The sequence below is a fragment of the Lycorma delicatula genome, chromosome 4 (assembly GCF_047948215.1).
Source record: "Lycorma delicatula isolate Av1 chromosome 4, ASM4794821v1, whole genome shotgun sequence".
In the NCBI taxonomy this organism is placed as follows: Eukaryota; Metazoa; Arthropoda; class Insecta; order Hemiptera; family Fulgoridae; genus Lycorma; species Lycorma delicatula.
Window position 1 is genome coordinate 214,390,364 of NC_134458.1, and position 9,520 is coordinate 214,399,883.

General features: G+C 29.7%; 1 protein-coding gene across 2 annotated transcripts in view; it reads right to left on the reverse strand.

Moving 5' to 3' along the window:
* LOC142324276 (kelch-like protein 26) overlaps positions 1-1,138 on the reverse strand; it is a 105,184-nt gene extending 104,046 nt beyond the window's left edge. Inside the window, exon 1 of one of the 2 annotated variants that reach the window (XM_075365171.1) lies at positions 897-1,138. The gene's annotated coding sequence lies outside the window, so the exon portion shown is untranslated. Of the gene's footprint in view, positions 1-723; positions 827-896 lie in introns of those variants that run through there. The other variant, XM_075365172.1, reaches the window with a different exon arrangement.
* Positions 1,139-9,520: the final 8,382 nt, after the last annotated feature.

The window sequence follows — 9,520 nt, forward strand, 5'->3', positions numbered from 1 at the left end:
CCAAGTGATATTATACTTCAGTTTTAATTTTGTTGCAAATGAAATCAATTTATCATCCCATGAGAATTTGTCATCTAATAAAACATTCAGAGATCTTGCTTTGTGGCCAATATTAATACTGGTGTTATCATTAATGGTAATTTTATCAATGTGATTAAAAATGTTATGTCTACTTGGGAAACACAAGGCAATGATTTTATTAATATTTAAAGTTAGATGGTAACAATCTATTCAGTGAATAAAATAATGGAACGATTCAAAGTACGACTGCTGGACCTAAATGATCTTTTGCACAAAATGTACAAGGTGATCCAAATCTGTAATAAAACTAAAAGGAGTGAAATCTTATATGTTAATGATACTAGTTCTTTTAATATCTTATACAACAAAAAAGGTGAAGGTTTGAACATCAATAAATACAGTGCTGTATGATTATTTCAATGTTGGTTATATTTATACCAAAAACTTAAAAATAAAAATCGCATCTACACACAACTTCCAACTAAAAAAAAAATCATATGTTTCTGATTAAAATCTGTGTGGGAAGTATTTTCGACGAAATTAATTTATTTTAAGTAATGTCACAGCATTAAACAGCAACAAAATAAATAAAACCAACAAATAATTATGGCAAGACAAACCAAAACGGAATTTAAAACAAAAATATGCCGCTTAAACAATTTATATACTAAATTGGGTAGGTATTAAAAAGTTTAATATTACCTGCAAGAAATAAATTTATCTAGCAGTATCTCAAGAAATGGTACATTCTAATAAAAAACTACAATATTTTAACATGTCAATATAACATACGAGAAAATGTGATATTAATTTGTTTTGAAGGCTATTCTTAAGAATGTATAAAATAACGGTTACAATACCTTGAAATCACTCACCTGTCATCCAATGATAACATAAAAAAGTACTGCAGTGCACACAACACACTAGGTCAAACCTTGTAAAAAGGCGGAACTTTAAAAAATCAAGTCTTATAAATTAAATTTAAGTTTTTAACAGATCACATTGGTAATTAAGGCGAAACAAATCCTAAACTGTAATATCACAAGAAATAAAACTGTATAAAAATCGCTTATTACTAGTTGAACGTTAATTTACATCAAGTGTCAACAAAGCCACATGCCGCCATATTGCAAAATACCGTACATTTAAGTTCCACAGTTAATGATAATCCTGTTTAAACAAAACTATTTAGAACAAATAAACTTACCAAAAATTAATTCAATTTTCAGAATTAAAATAAAAATTACAAGACAAATAATGAATCTTACATTAATTTTGTTAATTTATAGTGCAATAATTCTTCAACAGATGTCTCTGGTACATTAAAAAAATATAACTCGCTTTTACCAAAGATTCAAATTCTTTTATTCAGTGCTTGTTCCTTACTTAAAAGGTTTTACGATATTTTACTGATTTTGAAGGTCGTTATAAAAAAATTGTACTGGATCTGGTACACTGCTTACACTCATTTTAATGTAGCAACCTAAGATTCTATTAAACCCAAACAATGAGAATATGTTGTAAATTGCCTTCTATATATATAATGTCATATACTTTCTTCTTATTTTGCAAGAATGTCATATACTTTCTTCTTATTTTGCAAGCATATGTAATTTCAGGCTTTGAAAGATTAAAATTTCATTAACAATGAAGAACTGCTCCACTTTTCATAATATCAAGTAATGTCAACATCCATAATGAAAGTAATAATTTATTTAAATGTAATTTAAGGTGACAACTAATTAAAATTAAACCTCTTACCACAAGAATCAACCAGTTTAAAAAAAAAAAAAATCTTTGCTGGAATAAGTCCAGTCAAAAAAATTACATGGGTATTTATATTCTTCTATCATTAAATTCTTAATTGGTTTTTGGTTAATCAGATGGAATACATAACACATGATTTTGTATCCTCTTGTACATTGTACACTACTATCAATTTTTAGATTATGGCACTAAGAAATACATCTCAATGGCATCACTAATTAGGACATTAAACAGTGCATTTTTGAAACTTCCAAATTAATAAAACTAAGATGTGATTTTTTTAAGGCTGTTTATATAATACTAAATTATTAATCTAAACAAGTGCTGGGTTTTGAAGTCATTTCAGTAACATATTAAGAATTTATATTACATTTATATTTATTATTACATTCATATAATCCATGTTTCACAACACTCATGATCTAAATGCATCACCTATATTTCATACATCTTCAGAACCTATGCTCTTGACTAGTTTTTCTGAAATTTTCCAGGAACAGCTCTAAGTATCTGAGTTTTATAAGAGAAACAAATAGAGGGGAATAGTAATTTGAAATCAGTACAATATAATAAATATAAGTGAATATTTATGTAACTGTAAGGTAATCTTATTTCAAATGCAGTTAAATTAAACATATATTTTTTGAACCTGAACTAGTTTATTTTAAAGTTTCAACTTTTTATGTTTAAATTATGCCTCTGATGAAGGTAGATCCTTTAAAAATATGTTAAAGCAGTATTTTACATTTAGTGACTTTTAAAGGTATACAAAAACCACGTACATAACAATTTTAAATCTAAAACTAAATGTTTACTTCATAATTCTTTTTTTAAGTCATCAGTAGATATTGTGTAATTAATATACACACAAAAAAAATTATTAAACAATACTTACAAACATAAAAAGTGTAACAAATTATCTCAGTGTTAATAACAAAAATAATTGTTTCAGAATTTCTCAGTTGAAAGCATTAAGTTACCTTGAAAACAATCTAAACCACTGAAATTTCTGATTCAGATTGGTAGACAATGTGAGATAAACTCCACTGAGATGGACAATTGCCTGGAACATTCCAAAACAATGCTTTGTAATTATTTTTCAATAGTTATTTCTATTTTATTTTTTTTAAATGTTAATTTTTTTACAGATACCTCAAAATAATGATCTTATTTTAGATTTTAAATAATTTTTTTGAGAATGATTTTTGAACGGTTTTGTTAAAACTTAAAAATTATGTTTTGTTAAGAAAATAAATATGTTTTAATTAATACAATGAAAATAAGTTTCAGAATGTTATAATAATTTATTTATAAGTAATAAGAATTATACAAGGTCCGGCATATAAATCTGACAATTTTGTAGTAATTGTTATGTTGGCACCACTGTCAATGAGAAGGCGGGAGTGTTGTACATCGACAGGTCTATTCATGCTATTTCAGTAGCCAGTATTTCGTGGTCGGGTGAACAACGAGAGTTTGTGATAGAAGCCTATTTTAAAAATAATGACTCGCTTATTGTAACAGCGATTATTTCGCAGACATTTCAATTTAAATCGACACGCGTCTGTTCCTAGTAGGAATACGATATTGTTGTGGGTGAAGAATTTTAGGAACACATCGTCTGCTTTAAAAATGAAACAGACAGGACGAAAACGGACTGTGAGAACGCCTGAAAACATTAACGCTGTAAGGTTAACTGTTACGCAGTCTCCACGACGTTCAGCAGCGAGACATGCTGCTGCGCTAGCCATTTCTGATCGAAGTATACGACGAATTCTTCATGACGACCTGAAATTCCATCCGTATAAGATGATGTTAGTGCAGCAACTTGGGCGTGCAAATGATTGGGCGTCTCGCAAAGCAGCTTGTGAGGTCATCCTCGAAAATGTCCACTAGGATGGCATTATTCTTTTATTTGACGAGGCACATTTTCATCTGTCAGGATTTGTGAATAAACAAAATTACCGTTATTGGGCGTCGCATAATCCACGGCAAATTCTTGAAAAATCAGTTCACAGTCAATATGTTACAGTGTGGTGTGCGGTTTCAAAGTTCGGCATAATTGGCCCATATTTTTTTGAGGAGTTAAATCGCAGAGTAACAGTAACATCTCATCGATACGTAAAATTGTTGAATGAATTTCAAGGACTTGAAAATTGGTTTCAACAGGATGGTGCCACCGCCCATACGGCGAGAATCGCAATGGATATTCTTCGAGAAACCTTTCCTGGACGTTTGAGTTCTCGATTTGGCGATATTCCTTAGCCAGTGCGTTCACCTGATCTGGTTGTTTGTGATTTTTTCTGTGGGGGTATCTCAAACATAAAGTCTTCAGTAGTCGACCACAGTCAATTGCAGAACTCAAGGAGGCCATTTAACGAGAAATTGAAGCAGTTCCACAAGTGGTGATTGAGCGAGCAATGTCAAATTTTAGATTAAGTGAGTGTGTGAGGAGTAATGAAAAACATTTGGACGACATAATATTAAAAAAAAAATCTATATATGTAATACACTATAAATTGAAAAATTGATCTTTAATTTGATATATTAAATGTTTTAATAGAACGAATCACAGTTTACTTATTATCCCTCAAAACTCGTCAGGTTTATATGCCGGACCCTGTACTACATGTTGTTACATTATTGTCTACATTAGTTGAATGTGCGATTATTTAAAATGCTGGGGTCCTTCTGAACCAATAAATTTATTATTTATGTTCACATAAAAAAATCAGTATCCATTTTACCGTAGTTTAACATAATAATTTATAAAAACCACTTGCCAACAACTTTGTTGGTCAAGCACTTGTTCAAGTACTTTTGGATACCAAATCCATCTTCAGGAACTCAAAAAACTTTTATAATTCGTAAAATAAAAAATATAAATACATTCATCTCACGTAAGTCAACAGTGGTCATGTTTTAAAAAATTATGTCGATTTAGTGTCCAGTCACAATAAAAGTTTCCACTGTTATGTTGTATTTAATTAATATATGTTTGTTTTATTATAAGTTTTTTTTTTTATTTTAAGAATAATACAAAAGTTTTTTGAGTTCCTGAAGATGGATTTGGAAGTACTTGAACACGTAAAAAAGTTATTGATATGTGGTTTTTATAAATTATTATTATTTTTGTATAATCATACCAACGGGCCATGTTTGATAAAATTATAATAACGATTTACATGCACAAAAAATTACACATCTGTACTTTTAATATAATTGCGACTAACTGAATGTAGATTAGAGAATGGTTTCCTTGAGTATGACTGAAAATTTCAAATGTTTATTTTTTTATCCATCTTTTACCATTATCCTTTTTTTTTTACCATTTGAGTGATAATGAAAACTTAAAAATAAATAGAAAAAGTACAAATGAAAAAATATTTTCATATCAAAACAGTATGGCAAAACCTTTTTTCTAAGAAAGGGAAATTTTGTTTTGTGACACGGAGTTTGTAGCGCTAGTCAACCGGTATAGATACGGCAGTGTGAGTTGATTCTCTTTGAGCTTTGTAAACCTTTGTGCCGTTTCCGGTCGTGTTACGAACAGAATGTCTTTTACCATAGAACAACGAATTTTCATTCTTGAACAATATTTTGCTACGAAATCGTATGCTTATCGTATCATTTCAAATTAAATTTGTTGGTGTTCCTCCGCCAGAAAAAATGTCAATTTCTAGGCCAGCAAACCGATTTCGAGAGACAGGTACTGTTTGCGACAGAAAACGTAGTAGTCGACCAACTCGTTTGACTGATGACGTTTTAGAGAATGTGAAAACAAGATTGCTCAATTCTCCACGGAAAAGTTTACGAAAACTTTCTACGCAAGTTGGTTTGTCATATTCGAGTGTTCAGAAAGCTACTAAAAAATTGAAATTGTATCCGTATCGCGTACGATTAGTCCAAGAGCTTCAGCCTCCAGATTTAAACAAGCGATTGCAATATTGCCGTTGGTTTAGGTCTCTCGTAAATGATAACGGAATCGAATCTTTAAACACAGTGTTCTTTAGTGATGAAGCTTGGATCCATCTCGATGGTTATGTGAACAGTCAAAACTGTCGAATTTGGGCGGTTGAAAATCCAAACGCTTTACAAGACAAATTTTTGCATCCTGAAAAAATTGGTGTGTGGTGTGCGATATCTCGTCATCGTATAATCGTACTCATATTCTTCGAACAGACAGTAAATGGTTAAGTATACACAAATATTGTGCGCCAGTTTGTGTCCCTCCTGGAACCTCAAGAACGGTATTGCTGGTTTCAGCAAGTCGGCGCTGCATGTCACACGTCTCGAGAAACCATGGATTTTCTGCAAGAGTTCTTTGACGATCGAATAATAAGCAAGGACTTATGGCCTCCAAGGTCCCTAGACCTCACATTTCCTGACTACTTTTTGTGGGGCTATATTGAGTCCGACGCCTTCAAAAACAATCCTCACACTATTGATGAAGTCGATATTACAGACTTAATCACGAATATTTCCAATGCAACTCTTAAAAATGTTTCTGCTAATATACTGAAAGAGTCCGTGTCTGTATAACCGCAAGGGGTGGGCATTTTGAGCATATTCTTTAACAATTATATAAGTAATAGCTTTTTATTAAATCTCTTTTGTAAGTAACAAATACATTTTTTTATTTCACCTAAATTTCCCTTTCTTAAATTACATTTAAAATTGGGTAACAGGATTAAAAAATCACTCTGTATATTGGACTGACTTGCCAGCGATAACAGTGATAATATTCACTAGTAAAAGTAGTTTTGAGTTGTGTTACTTTTACTTAAAGACTATGCTAAAGAGTTTATTTATTAAAAGCCCTTGTTGGGCTTTATTTACTAACAGAAATTATGAGGGTGGCTCAAAAGTAAGGGCTGATCGGTAACAGAATGAGAAGAGCTGAAAAAAAAAAAAAATTATTAATGGTTTCAAATACTAACATATTTACTTTAATTTTCTAAGTCATCACCATTTTATTCAAAACACTTTTGACATGAGAAGCTTTTTCAAACCTACTGTTAAAATTCCGCCCACCTGGGATTGTAGCCACTTTTACACAGAGATTTTCAACTCTTTGGTAAACTGGAATGACATCAGTGCACAGATTGTTGTTTCATCTCAGCATTGACGTACAAAATCAATGCTTCGTTACCAGAGATGATAGGAGAAAAAGATTTGTGTCTTGTGATTAAAGCAGTCAAGAAAAGCATGTGTAGATGTCATTCTGTGATCTTTGTGAGCACTTGTCAACATTTTCAGAATCCATCGCACAGACAGTTTACAATAACCTAAAGTATCAATCACGATTCTCAACAATGTTGTCCGAGACTTCTGGAAATTCTAGAGAAAGATTGCTAATTATAAAGCTACGACTTTCTCTCACTTTTGCATTCACACATTCGATGAGATAGTCAGTTTAGACACTAGGCCTGTCACTTCTCTGTTTAAGAACATTTGAACGGCCTTCTTTAAACTTACAACACTTTTGCCTCACTTTTCCTTCACTCACTGCAGTAGGCTCATAAGTTTCACAAAACTGACATTGAATTTCAGCAGCATTATGTCCTCTTGCATTTAAGAATCTAATCATTGATTGTGTTTCACAACTGGCAGGATTTGTTATTACCACAATCATTTTAATGCACTGTCTCACAAAGGCAATCAACAATGAAGTGATGGCAATGTGGCAATTGCTTGCCCAACAGACCAATTAAAGCTACTGCGCATGTGCATATGAATCAGTGTTGCCAATCACTATTTATAACTCATTGGCCTTTATTTTGAACCACACCTCATATAGAAGCTCAGAGGTACTGGAAGTAACAAACCTGTTCCTTACTTCTTACTCTTTAACAATTGGATTACAGAAAAAATTAAACTATTTTTTTCCATAATTTTAGAAATAAATATACAATGACATAATAATATACAATAAATATAAAATTATAAATTTCATAAACCGAGTCAAATAAAAAAAAAATCAGATCTAATAAAAAATAATCTTTTTTCTTACTTATATTTTTTTGAGAATTTCACTGATGAAATTCACAATACATTGTTGAATAACTTTTAAGTAAAAATTTCCATTGCATAATAAAAATTTAAAATCTAAAAAAAATGTTCAAATCCCTAGGATTAAAATACTGGTTTTTTTTTAGAATAAAGCTATATTTGAACAATAAGATAACAATACAACTATTTTGAACAAATATATATTATGTAGACCTATATACATTAATCAATTTAAGATTCAACTGAAATTATCTCTTAACATATTCAAATCTTAGGTTTATTATCTGATCTATAGGTATAAAAAAATTATAAATATAAATCTACCATTCATATCTGAATGAATGCTACTATCAGAATAAAATAATAATAGAAAATATGAAATAATTAAATTTAAAAAAAAAAATTTACGTCAAAAGTATTTTTATGTATTTATTATCGTTAAAACAGTAACGAAAAGAGTTATTTGTCTTTAAAAATATTTTTAAAACTTGTATTTAAAAATTTTATTTACTTAATTTATACTACAGTTAAAAGATACAGAATAAAGTAAATCATTTCTTTAATACACAGAAAAATTGAACTCAATTTTTCTGTGTATTAAAGAAATCAATAACTCAATAATTTTGCACTACAATATGACAGATGCACAGTATAATCATAGAAAATTCATCCTGTTTGTTACTACAGCATGTCATATGTAAGGATAAAACTACTCTTTCATGAATTATTTCTTATGAATTACTGCAGGGAAAACTAACTTTAATGCTTTTGTAAGGTTAATTCTTGTCAGCATTATTAGTGAGAAGAAAAACTGATAATTACAGGAAATTATAGATGAAATGTTATAGATGAAATTAATTGCAGAAGTGCAATTAATTGCATAACTTCAGGTTGACAGGTTACACAAAAAAATTTAGTTATAAGAATTAACAACAAAGTTTACGTTTTTAAACAATTTCTCCAATTTCAATACAGTGGCCATTTTAGAAAAAAATCTTGTTTCAGGTTTCAGGTAAAAAAAAAAAAGTTTAAATCCATTGAAATACATATTAAAAAGCATCATTATGGTATATATAGTTTCATTATTTTAATTAACTAGGTTGGTAAACAGTCTGTGAAGAAAAAAATTTTCATGAAACGTGTGGAATTTTGGCTGTCGCCAAAAAATGAATAAGTAGCTAGCTTTAAATAAATGTGGTTAGCAGTACAAATTTTGTACTGCTAACCACAGTTAGCTCTTAACCATTGTTAGCTCTTTTCTAACATATTGTCAAAATTCCTATTCATTTTAATGGAAACTCTTTCTTCCTCACAATCACTTTTCTATTTCATTATTAACTGAAATGATGAACTGTACATATCACAAGTATTTTGTTAATTACATTTCAGTGCATATTTCAATTATGTAATAAACGATTTTCTTTATTTACTAAGAGTTGAAGTAGCAATTAAAAACTCAATAAATGCAATTAAAAAATTTCTTAAATATGTAGTATTTTTTTAAGCATCATCTCTTAATATACGTGTTGTATAACCTTCAAACAAAAAAACAAAATACAAAAATTGTACCAATACAAAAAAGGTAAAAAACAGGATACTTTTTATCTGTAATTTATATAAGTTTTATTTCAATTTTAACTCAATACTACAATGAGAAGGAATAAGTTCAATTTTCAAAAGAACAAGTTTTAAAACAATATAAAGTTTAATTTTTTCTTCT